This window comes from Silene latifolia, chromosome 4, assembly GCF_048544455.1.
Source record: "Silene latifolia isolate original U9 population chromosome 4, ASM4854445v1, whole genome shotgun sequence".
Taxonomy (NCBI): domain Eukaryota; kingdom Viridiplantae; phylum Streptophyta; class Magnoliopsida; order Caryophyllales; family Caryophyllaceae; genus Silene; species Silene latifolia.
In genome coordinates this window covers 5,373,321-5,388,203 of record NC_133529.1, presented here as the reverse complement: position 1 = coordinate 5,388,203, position 14,883 = coordinate 5,373,321, and the positions used below count along the sequence as shown (strand labels likewise).

The following is a 14,883-nucleotide window of genomic DNA, read 5'->3' as shown; positions in this document are numbered from 1 at the left end:
GCTTAATGAAAGCTTCTTTTAAAACTTTTAAAGACTTTAAACTATGCTTAGATGAAAGGAGAAGTCGATACTTAGAACTAGAGAGTTAGAAATATTAAACAACGATTCAGCAAGCAGAAGTTACAGTGTACTCAAAAGTAAATTCATTAGATAAAAACGTGAGTAGAGTGTGCAGCGGAAATAAAACGAAATAGACACGACAAACGAGGTTTTTAAAAACTGGTTCGGTCACTACTCCGCGACCTACGTCCAACGCTATTTTATTAAACGTCTCAGAAGTAAACTCATAGAAACTAAGACTACCCCGAATAATAAAACAACTCCCCAACCTATTCCGGTTGCTAATGCTTAAAAGCTACTCCGCTTCCAAGACTTTTCCTTTGGGCTACTCCGCCGAAAGACTCCTTGCTTAAAGCTACTCCGCAATAAGACTTTTGCTTTGGGCTACTCCGCCGAAAGACTTCATACTCAAAAGCTACTCCGCTTCGAAGACTTCATGCTTAAGGATAACTCTATCCTAAGACTTTGTTCGGTTCTACCCGGTTGTTACAAGACTCCACTTATCTCAATGTTGTTCACTCAATTGAACGGAGGAGATAAAGTTTAAGTACAAAACACGGGATCCTTGAATACGATTAAAATGACTAGGTGCAATACAATAACTCAATAAAAGACTCAAAAGATAAATAAACAAACTTGCAAAATGATTCAAAGATTTTGAAATGATAAACGGTTTTGCAAAGTTAATTTACTCGATTGAAAGCTTAAGTCTTTTTCAGTTTAAAACTCGTTATTGCACACTTGTAAAAATGAATTAAGCAAGCTATTTATAATGGCCAAGTAGTATACTTTACACATTAAAAATATCTTACACTCATAAGCACAAGTGAATAAAATAATGTAAGTAGTTTGCTTGAACACCATGCACAAGCCATCCGAATTCTTCACCAAGCAACCGAGTATTTTTCCTCAAGAAATCGGTGCCTAAGATTGCAAGAAATCAGATTTTGCACACACACAAATATGGCTTGGGTTTTTCAACAAAAAACAAGCATAAATGGTTCTGTTTATGGGAACCATAAACATTTTCATAAATGTAAAAAGCAAACAACCCTTTTATGGTAAGTGTCTTATTGCGCAAGCAAACTCCTTAGCAAGACATTGAAAGCTTAGTTTTCTTTAAAAGACTTCAAAATATTTCCAGAAATCATTTGTGATACTTGAAAGCATTTTAACAAAGATTCAAATATTTTCGAAATATTTCTTTCAAAGACGAGCCTTAATTAACAGTTCACTGAACTGTTGTTTTTTCACCTAAACGTAAATTCGTGTTAAACGATCACCTTACAATACTTGACATTGATACTAATGACAATCTTCACCTTTGATCTTCATGATGACATTCTTGATAACCTTGAATTGACAATTGGAGCTTCATGCTACATGGTTAAACTTAAGAGGCACACAATTAAATAATAATGAGATTAATTTGTCTTAAGGCATCATCAACTCTAGCTTAATCAAATTGGGTTTCTTCAGACACCGTGAGATGATCCATTTTTATAAAACGTTTGTTTATTTAGTGCTCAAGTAAAATCCCGCGTCAGATCTAAAGTTACTCGATCGAGCACATTGAAATAGCTCGATCGAACAACGTAAAAACCTCTCGATCGAGTACAAAAAGTACTCGATCGAGGAATACCAAATATGCACCTTTCGATCGAACATAGCATGGGTTCGATCGAGAACTGTTCACCATCTAAAAGTACTCGATCGATGAACTAAGCCAGCAAAAGCTCTCGACCGAGTTGTCTTCTCCTTGCATTCTCTGTAGAAAGTATTTAATTTAATCAAATTAGAAAAGAAATGTGTGCCTGGAAACTTTATTGACATCTTACTACTTACTAGCTTGTTGACAACTATAAAAATAGCATAGAACATTGCGTTTTTTTTCCTTGTTTTAAATGGAAGGAGTCGATAATAAAGTCCAATACAAGACAGCGAGATTATACATTTTTACATCGAGTGTGTGACTTGATATACGTGATTAGCAACTTATCACATGTTAGGGTTTTATTAGTTGCAACCCTTGCAGGTTGTTCGTCATCCAAAAAAAAAATGAAAACGTATAACTTTTAACAGGCAAATTCTCATTTTAAACGGCTCAATTATATCCATATGAGATGAATAAGACAAAAGCAGTATATGTATAAGAAAAAAACAAAAATTTGTCCTTTATGCAATGTGAGATGGTTTTAACCCGTTTTAATATTGAGACGAATATACCTCAGTTCAAATAAGACTTGTTGCTCTTTATTTATGTTCAACCAACAGATATTTAATTTCCAATTAATTCACAGATAATATGTCGTCTGAACATGCACAGAAAATTTAGGTTAGCCCTTTTCTAATAAAGGAGGATGAAAGTAACGAAATGAAGGAAAAAGATAGAGAAAATCGATTCTGAGGAGAGGGTGAAAGCTAGGGGGGACCAACAGAAGATTGGTCGTTGGCGTGAGACATTAGAAAACACAGGTGGTATGTAATAATAATGTCAGAATTGGTAGTTTTGTAGCATTAACTGCTGATTATAAGGATCCCAAATCTCATCCACCTAGGCACAATTAAGAACAGTTTGTCTTGCTTGTGACGGAGATACCCGTCGCAAGTTTGCGACGGGTCGGATAGTACCACATTATTTGCAAAATGGTAGAAAAGTGTACCATATGAGTAGTATGGGAAATGGGGCCCCATGAATTGACATCTCAAAAAGAGGAAGTGACATTAGGTAATAAAAAAACAGTATTAGTTTTCCAATGTTTCATTATTCACCAGACAAATCAATTTGAGTTATTCAACACATAATTGACCGTGTAATATTTATATTTTCATCTTTTCAAATTCTCTTCCTTTCTCATCCTTTTCACCACCCCAACATTCATTTCAAATTTTCCAATTCCAAAACTCATACATTATTCTTCAGCTTCTTACAATTTAACCACAAATTCAAATATTAATTTTGATTCATCATTTTTCATTTGTTTTTTGGTTTGATGTCACCATTTTAAGTTGTTTTAAGAAGAATAATAGAGGGGCACATGCAATTGATGATGTCGAAAAAGGTATTTTCATTTCCATATAACTTTAATTTTCAGTTTTGAGGTTTGTTGTTTTTGTTTTAAGTTGGTTTTTTTTGTTTGTTGTTTTTGGTTTTAAATTGGTTTTTGTTGTTTTCGGTTTTAGATCAGTGTTTGTTGTTTATTGTTTTGGGTTTAAATTTTTTTTTTTTTTTCATTTTAGTTTGATTGAATGTTTTATACTGGTTTTAGTTTTTTTAGTTTTGAAGTTTGTTGATACTTTTGTTTGATGAATGTTTATTTGATATGCTATCGATTTTGTTGAGTATGTTATAATTTAGTGATCTCACTTAAATATATATTTGTTATTACAATTTTATTGGTTTTGTTAACATTTGTGGGTATTAAATCAGAACACTATAGTAATATGTTATCATTTTTGTTGAATATGTTATCATTTAATAACATAAGTTATTGATATATATTAAGATGTTACCATTTTGTTGGTTATGTTGTCAGTTTTTTTGGACATGAAATCTATTTTGATTTTGAAATTGTACTTGATTTGTGTTTGTTATAACATTTGTGGGTATTAAATCAGTACATTGTAGTAATATGTTATCATTTTTGTTGAATATATTATCATTTAATAATATAAGTTATTGATATATATTAATATGTTACCATTTTGTTGGTTATGTTTTTCAGTTTTGTTGGACAAGAAATCTATTTTGATTTTGAATTGTAGTTGATTTGTGTTTGTTATATGTTGTCAAATTTATTTGATATGTTATCAGTTTTGTCCGAAGCTTAGGAAGAGGTGTATTGGAGCAAAAATAAAGAAAAGTGCAGCAAGTAAAGGTGGTTAAGACTAGGGCATTAGCGAAGGAAGGTGAGGCAGAAGTGGGTGATGGTGCGGTTTTAAATTTGTGTATAATAATGTTACCATCTTAGTTAGAATTTGTAACCATTTTACAAAACGTATTACAAAATGTAAGCATATTAGCTATAATGTAACCATATTTATCAGAGTATGTAACCATTTTATGATGTACTCAACTTGTGTTTAATGTTTGGGACTTTATCTTGGACATGTTCTTTTGGGTGGCATAGTTCTTCGTTGATTTTGAGTTCTAGATAGTCATTAAATTTAAGCACCAATATTTGCACAATTTGCCAATATGTTACCTATTTCGGAATGTTAACATATTCGATAAGGATGTAAACATTATAGGCATATACATTGACAATGGTTATCAACTTCAAAATGGTAACAGATGGTACACTTTAAAACATTACTTAACATATAATATTATAGGTAATTCCCTTTTTTTAATGGTAACATATTGAAAAAAGATATAAACATAATTTGTAAAATATAATGCTATAAGTAGTACACAAAGAATGACAACTTGTTTACATATTTATCCATTATGTTACCAATTTCAATATGGTAACAGTTTGTGGAAAAATGATAACATTACTTGACATATACAATGTTATAGGTAATTTACTGATTTAAATGATAACATGTTGAAACTAAGTCCCCTAAAATACGAAATACAAGTCATAGTTTTACATACAACTTAATTAACAATTGTTTTAACACGACCACCAAACATGTCCAAAATAAGTGTCCCAATTCATCAAATTGTTGTTTATTGGGACCTACTCCACCTTTTGCAGCATAACCAACAGTCTTTTGACCTCTTCTGATTGTCATGCGTGTGTAGCGTTGGTTGTACTTCAGAACCTCATCAGTGAAAGATTTAGGTTTAGTTGTGGACTCATTTGGACATAAAATAACGAAATATACATTATGTCACCACGTTAAGAGAACAATGTTACCATAATATAACTAGAAGAAATGGTCATAAAAAATTGATACTTGGTTTCATTTTATAGTAATCCACAACTTTACTAAAGAATTCACCTTGTTGACGGTTTAACTTTATATGTTATCATCCTCAGTAATATATTAATTAATAATAATTAATAAACTAAGTTATATCCACAAGTAGTAACAAATGTACCATTTGTAATAGAACCATCTCAGTTTAGCAACAATTTCAACGAAATTGGTCACAATATATACTTCACAAATACACCTCACAAGTATAAATTGTCACCACATCGATATAATATGTTGCCCTATATGCATAAATAAAAAACGGTCACAAATACTTGATAATTGGTTACATTTTATAGTACTCAAGAACTTCCCATCGCCGGTCACCCTGTTGACAGTTTAATTATATATGTTACCATTCTCACTTTAATGTCCATTAATAATGAGCAATGAAACAAAGTTATATCTACAAATAGTGACAAAGTGTCCAACTCTATAAATATAATGAACCATATATAGTATACTAAACTAAAATGTAATAGGATATGTTAACATTTAGTCAAATAGTGTTACCATTTCTGACACACATAAACCGGTTTACGCATCTTACAACATGACCTTAAATTTCAATTATTGTAACCACGTAACAGCCTAGCACCTACAAATAAGGATATAATGACCACATCTAGCACATAAAAATATGGATAAAATGGAAACATCTTATTCAACAAAAAATGTATTGTACATTAATCTACCAAAAAAAAAAAAAAAAAAAAAAGAACCAGATTTGATGGCTTCTTTTAGTTACATAATATATTATAAAGTGATCAAATATACAAACAAATTTCAAAAGATTCACTTCCATAACAAGTCTTGCAAATAAAAAAATCCTTAATTTTTACCAAAATCCCAATAACTGGAAAAGAACAACTAAAACCCCTAATTTGCTGAAAATTGAGATTGTTTAACTCATTTCTTCCGTCAAACACAATTATTCACCAAAACATTCATAATAAGAAAAAAAAAATCAAAAACAAAAGAATGCTAAACCGTATTTGATGGCTTCTTCTAGTTAATCTTTGTTGGTAGATCTCCATACTCGTATTGCACATGACAATGAATCTTTTGAGATTTTTTGGTAGATCTTCAAATTATAATCTTTAAAAAAGTGAAAGATTTTATTTTTATTTTAAAAAAAAAACTTGTGAATGTTAAAGTGTGAATTTTTGAGAATTTTTGGATGTAAAAATGACGAATAAAATGAGAAATAGATTAATGAATACAAAACAATGGAGAAAAGTATGGAGTTGATGCATATTTTACACTGAAAAGCATTAAATGCATTGATGTAAAATCCAATGAATAAGTGTTACAGTAGGTCTCCCTTGCGACGGGTCGGATATTGCGACGGGTATTATGTGAGTGGAAATTGGTAGAGGGGACAAGGTGGGCACCCACCCCATGTGCTTTGTCTCTCACCCTTATGGGTTTTTTGTGAGACGATATGGTATCCGTCGCAAGTTTGCGACGGATACCCTCCGTCATAAGGGAGATTTTGTGTAAGTGTTATATTGGATTTTGTAATTATAAAGTACATGACTCATGCACCTACATCAACACTTTGTCAGCCACTTTTATTAGCTATCCGGCCCATTCCCATCTAATATGGTATGTATTCGAGCCGTCGCAAGCTTGCGACGGGTAAGGCCGTCACAAATGAGAATTTGTGAATTAAGAAAGGCAAGTTACCCTTTTTTAACTTCCTTTTTATCAATTTTGTTGTGCGTGGAAGCGTGAAAATCCCGTGTTGGGCCTCTACTGCATCTGTGTCCACAACCCATAATAGTACGATATTGTCCGCTTTGGGCCAAGCCCTCATGGATTTACTCTTGGGCTCATTCCCAAAAGATCTCGTACTATTATATTTTGTAGACAGTTATAAAATGATCTTTCATCTTTATTCTATCGATGTAGAACATGGGTTTGCACCCTAACAAATTTGAAGGGAGTCGAAAATAGTGTTATGATGCGGACGAGTTTTGAACCTAGGCTAATTACTAATTAGTTAAGGTTGATAGTTGATACTATATCAAATTTTGCAAGAATGTAGGAACTAGGAACATATTAGGGAGATTATACATTTGTATTAACAATCTCATTAATTATACATCTCATTGCTTCCTTGCAGAAAAACATCGGGGATGGATCGAGTAACGTGAATTCACATAAAACCCTTGAGATATTTCCTTTAATTTATTATCTGGCCAAATCCATCATCACTACTCATGTCGTATTGATCTCAACTTGTGCATTTTTATCAAAGAATCATCTTAACCAAAAGCTGAATTAAGAATCTAGATTAATGGTTGACGCTCAACTATTTTTGTACCATTATACACCTCTCATTGCAAGTCCAAACATGTTTTTATTGAAGTCATGGTTTGAACTTCGAAGTTTTGGATACCATGTGCCTAAATCGATATTTGAGTCTTTGTCAATATTTTATATTTCTCTAGTTTTTTCACCTCAAAAATACATATTTGTCAAGTATTTTAAGTCGTCTCGTAACTAGCACTAGGTGAAACACTAAAGGCCAGTCAAGAGATTTGAGGTTTTGAGTACAATTTATTATTCCCGTCTTACAATAAGATGGTTATATGACTTATATCCGTCTTAAATATAAAATGAGTCAAATAGACATATGAGAGAAAGGGTAGAACACATAGGGAATGACAATAAACTTGTTTCATCTATTTATTTGGGTTAATATGTGGTCCGTTTTAGATTTAAGACGAATATAGCCTTTTGCTTAAGGAAATAATTTATGTTAACAACAATATTTCCATATACAAATACTTAAGTCGGTTACTTATTCCTCATGTAACTCGGTGATTTCAATTTCTGTAAGCAATTTAGGGAGTGATGGAGAATTTACCATTGTTATTGTATTTTAGTTCTGATTTCTGTATGCAATTTAGAGGTTAATAAGTACTGCATATATAAATCGTGAATCAAGCCTTGTATACTACTACTCGGAGTAGAACTAAAGGAATTACTGATTTTACCTACACGTAAAAGAAGTTTCTATGAATACGAATCGGAGTAGGAATTAGATGTCAATTTCACTAAATATTCACGATTTCCAAAACAATAATTAAATTGATATTTCATTCTTTAGTTTGAATCAAATCATCTCTAATTATGTTGAGTTATACGTTTCAAGTATAATTAAGGGTGTATGTATTACAAGTTATTTCGAGTCAAGTCATATACTGACGAGATCATTATTTGTGAGTCATTAAATATGAGTATAAGTTATTTCGAGTCAATTAAAAAAAACACTAAATCACTTTCTGATTTTTAGCTTATTTCCAAATTCCAAAGTTTATCCTTAACTCCAATTGTTTTTTGGATGGAATTTACTTGGAATTATAAAGAGTGCTTTCTCTTCTCTATATGGGTGTGACGAGGCCTTAGACTATGTTTATCCACAGACTTAATATAAGTCTTAACAACAGTAAAATATTATTATTTTATTCTAAAGATTCAACTCAGACTCTTTTGTTTCTTCCACTTTATCCCTCAAACTCATTAAAAATCGCAACAACAATAAATAGGACCCACTTTTACCCACACAAAATACTATTTACGGGTCTTAAGGCGAGTCTTGGAAATCCAAGACCCACCCTCAAATTTTTCTACAGTATAGTTGCCTTTATCCCTCCTTTTAGTTGAGAATTTGCTTTTTACTGTTGCTGGTACCCATCTTGGTACCCGGTTAAACTTAAGTCTTATAATGAAACTTAACAAACAAATGACTGCCTGCTTATTTTAAGGAATAATTGATTTTTTTAGTATGCACGTAGTAAGGAGTGGCCTCAACATCCAGATAGATATGGAAGTTTCCTTAAATTAACCTCTTCGTTTCACACTTCTTATTATTAAGGAAATAATTTATGTTAACAACAATATTTCCATATACAAATATTAAGTCGGTTACTTATTCCTCAAGTAACAATTCCCATTATATATACACAATTAGCCCTACAATTCTCTCATAAATTCTCATTCATTATCCACAAAAAAAAAAACCTATCTATCATTGAAACCTCCTAAATTATTACCCATAATAATAGATTAATTAATAATTAACTAGTTTTGGAGCCCGTGAAAATCACGGGATCGTTAATAATTGATTGTGTTTAAGTGTTTAATTTGTGAATAACTTATATGGAGTAGTCCCCCTCTCAATCATTTGTTTAATTTTAATTAAAAAACCACTCACAAATAATTAAAAAAAAAAGTAAATAAATAAACACGACTGGGGGACCTTACTTACCAATTTTTTGAATAAAGTTGGAAATTCATTCTCCTGCAATATTAATATAAACACAAAAAAGTAACTAATAAGATTCTAATTAATTCAAAACATAATAAAAATAAAAAGCGAAATAATTAATTTAGTTCTTTAGCTATACCTTACCTACCAATTTTTTGAATAAAGTTGGAAATTCATTCTCCTGCAATATTAATACAAACACAAAAAAATAATAACAAATTAATACAAAACATAAGAAAAATGAAAAATGAAACAATTAGTTTACTTTTCTATGTATACTTTAGGTGCTATTTTTTGAATAAAATTGAAAATTAGGGTGAATATAATAGTTATATATATGAAAAATTCTATTACAAATTCTCTCAAAATTTTATGAATAAAAGAAAAATAAAAAAAATATGGTACATAAATACGGAGTATATATATAGTAATGATGAAGGGAAAGTTAAAAGGTCATTTCATTAAATAAAGGAAATAATGGTTATTAAATAAATAAGGTAAATAAATAAATAAAATTATGAGAGGAGATCAATGGTTTACAATTTTTTTTTTTTTTTTTTTTGTGTGTGTGTGTTTATCCCTTATATTTTTTTAACTTTTTTTACCTTTTTTTTTGTTAGCCTTTTAATAAGATTTTATAGATAGAAACTATTATAGGTTTTATAGGTTTTATAGCCATTATACAACCATAAAATCCAATATTTTAATTTTATTTTTAATTTATTTTGTGGTATTATTTAATTAGATAATTGATTGCCGAGAAACTCAAGAGGTGAATTAAATAGGAAAGAATGTTAATGAAAATTATTGGTGTTAATCGTTAAGTAATATAAAGAGTTTTAATCAATTTATTAACATATTATATTATAAAAATTGATTAAATAGAAAAAAAATTTAATTAATTTGGTGGGTGTTAAGTATTATGAAGAGTTTTAATCAATTTATTTCCGTGTTTAATTAAAAAAAATGAATTAAATAGGAAAAAATGTTAATAAAAATGGTGGGTGGTAAGTAATATGAAGAGTTTTAATTAATTTATTAACATATTTTATTATAAAAATTTCAATTTTAATTATAAATTATAAATTTTATTAACATGTTTTAATTTAGACCTGGCAAACAGATCGGGTCGTGTCGGGTTCGTGTTGGTGTCACATGTAAACGGGTCACAATCTCTCCAACCCAAACCCGACCCAATTAAGTCTCGTGTCGTGTCCGTGTCGACCCACTTACATAAATGGTCCATAAGGCCTCAACCCTAACCCGTTAATTTCGTGTCGGGTTCGTGTCGTGTTTTCGTGTCACGTCCATATTTTGAAAGTTTAAGTATATTTATATGATGCAGGATCAAGAAAAATTAAGATTAATTTAGTAAACAGGTCATTCGTGTCGGGTTCGTGTTTAGAGAGGTCAACCCTAACCCAACCCAATTAAATATCGTGTCGTGTTCGTGTCGACCCACTTACATAAATGGGTCATTAAGTCTCAACCCAAACCCGTTAATTTCGTGTCGGGTTCGTGTCGTGTTTTCGTGTCGTGTCATTGTTTGCCACCTCTATGTTTTATCACAAAATTTCAATTAAAATGTCAATATTAACTATAAATTATGAAATTTTGATGTAATTTCTAAGGTTTACATAAATTTGGGAAAACAATATATTTAATATACAAAAATCATTTAAGAATATAGATAATATCTTTTAATATTATAGATAAGTGAACTAAATTAATTTATAGATAAATGAATTAAATTAATGCCGGTTAACAAAATGAGCGGAAAAAGGGGGATTGTCGTTGTCGGTAGGAACAGTGATGATAAGAGACGGGGTAATTGGGTATGAATGTGTATGTGGCATTTGGGTTATGGGGCTGAGGTGGGCTTCAAATGTCTGCGTGGCTTTTTTTATCCTACGTGGCATTGTCTACGTGGACTTAATTGAACATTTTAGGGTAGCCTTTTAATAGTATTTATAGATGTGTATGTGGCATTTGGGTTATGGGGCTGAGGTGGGCTTCAAATGTCTGCGTGGCTTTTTTTATCCTACGTGGCATTGTCTACGTGGACTTAATTGAACATTTTAGGGTAGCCTTTTAATAGTATTTATAGATTAATTCGATAAACAAATTACATAAAAATGTATCTAATCCCATGCAACCACAACAATAATCATCTAGCCAAATTTCCGCAATGGTATGATCGTATATTTCTTACCTTAATATATCAAGATATTCCTCAACTAGTTTATCAAGATATAAGGACCATGCTTAGGGCATGTACAAGCTTCTCAAACCCTATAAATCCCTATTGCCCTAATTGCAAGGCCGATGTCATTGACAACTTTACGTACTCAGGCAGGCGGCAGCTCCATCAGAGAAATCGATACGTTTTTTGAAAACCTACGTCTCGACGTTAGCGAGAAAGTTAAAAGAATTGATCAACGTCGCCAACGTCGCCGTGTAAGGAATCTTGGAGGTCAAGAAAGGGTTAGAACCGTAAAAATCAATATGCAAGTAGTAAGGTATCATGATACATACTGCTTTGATTCTCAACAGTTAGAGGCTTCCTTGTCATGGGCATGGGCTGCTGGTTTGCTCGACGTGGGCGAGTACACCCCGAGGCCTAACCCGGCTGCGAAGTGGGCTGTTGATGAGCTCGAGAGGGTGGAGGTGGAGGCGGATGGTGACAATGCGAATCAGGATGATTGTGTTGTGTGGCTTAATAGTAGTCATGTTTGTCCGCTTTGTCGTTTTGAGTTGCCTCTTGAAGGTTCCAACTAGTTTAATTATTATTATTGAATTTTGAATTCTATTGTACATTATTTATTTGATCAATTTCATTTTAGTATGATCTGATCTACTTGGATTTTGAATTCTATTGTAGGTACATTATTTGATCAATTGCATTTTTGTATAATCTGATCTGATCTACTTGTGTTTTTTATTAGTCTCTTGAAATCGTTTAATATATAAAACCGATCTTAAGACTCTAACTATCAGCTTAAGCTTTTGGATGAGATGGTTTCTTGACAACTCCAACCAAAAACTTAAGTTGATGGTTGGAGTTCCAAGACTAGTTTTATAATTTAACATACTCCCTCCGTCTCGGTCAATTATTTTTTTTTTTTTTTTTTTTTTTTTGGTGACGAGGGGGTTGAATCGGGCCCATGCATTCTTGCACCACCATGTAAGTCACCCCCTTCGGGGGCTGCAGTGGCCAAGTGATCTCGCCCCCAGATGGTAGTCGAACCCGGGACCTCTCAACTCCTGCATTTCTGCAAGTTTCAAGGTTTAACCCGGCTACCACTGGACTAACACCACTTGGTCAATTGTTGTCCTTTGATTTTGGCACAAAAACTAAGGAAAGAAAAAGAGGTCAATTACCAAATGACAAGTGAAACTAATTGAGTGTGAATGATTAAATTGTTAATCAAATTTATTCTTAAAATAGAAAGGACAACAACTTACTGAGACACCCTAATATAAAAAAAAAAAGACAACAAATAACTGGGACAGAAAGAGTACATTAATTAGCTAGATACTACGAAACTCGATTAATCTACACAAGTAGATTTGTTGGTCGTGGGTTATTTATGTTCAACGTAGGTTTTTAATCGATGTTGAATATGGTGAGGCTGTTATTGTGGGTTGAGCTAGGTGCATTACGTTGCCGTCTATATTGTCATCGTTAATTATAAGTGGTGCATAAATCGTTAATTATAAGTTGTATACTAATCAGAGTACGTAGGAACTAGAGAATTTGCCTACACCTATATATAAGAAGTTTGTGGTTTATTGGTTCTTTAGTTTTTATATAAAGTTTCCATGAATAGTAGGGCTGATCAAACATGCGGCCCGGGGGCGAGTCGGGGCGGGGCGGGCTTGGTTTCGGCTTTGGGGGACATGGAACCTGCTTGAGATAGGAGCGGGGCGGGTCATTTCGGATTCGGATAATTTCGGGTTTCGGGTCAAGATTTACAAGTCTTTGACCCAAAAAAAAATCAGGCCAGGTCGAGTTTATGGGTCAGGTCATGTTTTGATAAGTCTAGATGAAGGTCTTGTGACAAGAGGTCACGGGTTTCGAAACCCGTCCCTTATACCCCTTATATTATACGGAGTATTGACGTTGCGTCTCATATTACAAAAAGAAAAACATAGTTACCTGAAATATGTTGCTGATATCGAGTTGAAAAATATCTTAATTTAAAACTCAAAACCCAAATAAGTACGAGTAACTTCTTTATTTTAGAATTGTGGTCAACTAGTTACCGAAAAGGTTATGATTATACTCAGTGTATAATAGAATCGTTTGTAACTGTGAGTAAAGTTACGACATATGACAATGATGATATTTGAGATAGAATCCTTTTTAGGTTTTATTTTATCAAAATTTAGTAGCCCAAAATTTTTAAAATTAAATTTTGAATTCAAACTTTTTCCTAAATTACTGTGGTCAACTAGCTATTACTGCGTAGGAGCATACTGCATGTGCAACCAAAGCCGATAATTTGATATACCCATCCACTAAAACTTTCCATAAAATAAAGCCTCATCAATTTCTAATTTTCGGCTTATTTCCTTTCCAAATTCCATAAGTCGGTCACTTATTCCCCAAGAAATCAACCCCTTTATAAATACCAACACAATCCATACTACTCTTCCCTCATAAATTCGCATACATATTTACCCTACACAAAAACAACAACAACAAATTAAAATAAAACTTTAATTACCATAAAAAAAAATGGCGTTAATTGCATGCGAGCACAATGATCTATCCATAATTCCAGAATCGTTATACGATCGTATATATGTTAGAGTGACATACGAAGATATTCCAGTTATCGTGTACGAAGATACGAGTACGATTCTTAGATCAACCATAAGTACATCCTCAAACCCTATTTCTCCCTACTGTCCTGATTGCATCGCTAATATCATCGACGAATTCACGTCCATTGGCAGCTCTAACCAAGAACCCCAACAGTTACTCGACTACCTACAAACAAGGGTTAGTCTTGAAATCGAAGAGCTTGAGAAACTTGGAGAACAAGAAACTGGTAGAGTTCGCGATATCTCTGTTAACTTTCAAAGATACCATGATATACGTTGTACAAGCGCTCAAGAGCTAGAGGAGACCTTGTTTGGGGCACGGGCTGCTAGACTGCTTGATGTGGATGAGTATGTTGAGTACGTGATGAGGACTAACCCCGCTGCCAAGTCGGCCGTTGATGAGCTTGAGAGGGTGGACACCGTGACGAAGGAGGATAATTGTGTTGTGTGTTTAGAAGGGTTTTTGGAGAAGAAAGAGAAGGTTGTTAGGATGCCATGTAAGCACGAGTTTCATGAAGATTGTATTGTCGAGTGGCTAAGTAGTAGTCATGTTTGTCCTCTTTGTCGTTTCGAACTCCCTCTTGAAGTTTCTAATAATTAGTTTATTTTTAAGTTTATTGTATATGTAGTACATGTTTATGTTGGTGAATCATAATTTTATTAAATGATTATTATTATAAATTCTGATTAGTTTTCATTGAGATGAGATTGTAAACTATTTGTTAAATTCTTAGTATTTATTGGTCGTAAATAAGTAAATGGAGCGATCTCGTAATATAATTGTGCGA

General features: G+C 32.5%; 1 long non-coding RNA gene across 1 annotated transcript; it reads left to right on the top strand.

Annotated features, from left to right (window-relative positions):
• The first annotated feature begins 2,760 nt into the window (after nucleotides 1-2,760).
• LOC141652006 (uncharacterized) lies at nucleotides 2,761-4,170 on the top strand. Its single transcript, XR_012546933.1, has 2 exons — nucleotides 2,761-3,122; nucleotides 3,875-4,170. It is a non-coding gene; the product is annotated as an uncharacterized LOC141652006 (long non-coding RNA).
• Nucleotides 4,171-14,883: the final 10,713 nt, after the last annotated feature.